The sequence below is a fragment of the Chiloscyllium punctatum genome, chromosome 24, assembly GCF_047496795.1.
Source record: "Chiloscyllium punctatum isolate Juve2018m chromosome 24, sChiPun1.3, whole genome shotgun sequence".
Lineage (NCBI taxonomy): Eukaryota > Metazoa > Chordata > Chondrichthyes > Orectolobiformes > Hemiscylliidae > Chiloscyllium > Chiloscyllium punctatum.
Genome location: NC_092762.1, coordinates 31,930,175 through 31,931,160, shown reverse-complemented (window position 1 = coordinate 31,931,160; position 986 = coordinate 31,930,175). Strand labels below are relative to the sequence as shown.

At 43.9% G+C, this 986-nt stretch overlaps 1 non-coding gene across 1 annotated transcript; it reads right to left on the bottom strand.

Annotated features, from left to right (window-relative positions):
• Positions 1 to 426: 426 nt before the first annotated feature.
• On the bottom strand, positions 427 to 518 carry trnar-ucu (transfer RNA arginine (anticodon UCU)). Its single transcript is given in 2 exon segments — positions 427 to 462; positions 482 to 518. It is a non-coding gene; the product is annotated as a tRNA-Arg (tRNA).
• Positions 519 to 986: the final 468 nt, after the last annotated feature.

The following is a 986-nucleotide window of genomic DNA, read 5'->3' as shown; positions in this document are numbered from 1 at the left end:
TGAAGGAGAACTTGTCCACTGTCTGATCTAAAGCTGAAACAAGAGCTGTCCATTCCAGCTGGGTGGGAAGGGATGTGGAGGTGAGGTCAAAATATTACTTGACGTTTAATTCATATTGTCCTTATTGTGATTTTTAAGCACTTGGGCCAGAAATGGCACAGACACAAAGGAGCCCATTCTTTATACCGATCCTGCCCTGCTCCGTGATTCCATATCGTCATGGCTGACACAACACTTTTGTGTCTTTTTCCAGCCTATCCACATCATCGTGTTGCCTACACTATAATAAATAAACATCGAAAATGTAAAACTGTGAGAGAAACATGTTCCGTTTCGAGACAGTTGGGTTTCTGCATGAATATTGTTGGTGTTGTAAATGAGCAGCCGAGTCTGGTCTGACCACCTTCCAAACCATAAACTAAAACTGGACTCTGATGGGATTCGAACACACAACCTTTGAATAGCAACCAGAGCAGCGACATAGAAGTCCAACGCGCTTTCCATTGCGCCACAGAGCCATGCCAGCAAGTGCTTTTGAGCACTCTTGTTTGCCTTTGACCCATTGCGTTCAGGAAACCCATCTCGTGTCTGTCTGTCCTCGTAACACTTTCCAGTACCTTTTCCTAATCCACGTGTGCTCTGGCTCTTCAAGTGTTTGCCTACAGATGGCTGAAACGTTCTCATGATACTTAGCTTTACCACAGGCTCAGATAATGATTTCCAGATAAGCAACACTCTATTGGTGAAAGCATTCTTCCAAAATCTCCTCAAAACATCTTGTCTCCTGTCTTTCATTTATGTCACTCTATTCCTTCCCAATAGAGGCTTATCCCTGTCATACATATCTATCCTCTTCATAAAATGTGCACGTTAATCGGATACTCAATCAGCCTTCTCTGCGCTTAGATAAACATCCCCAACCTAGCTCGTCTACCATCACAATGGGAATGGTCCAGCCCTTGCCATTCTTGTCATCACCTGTGAAC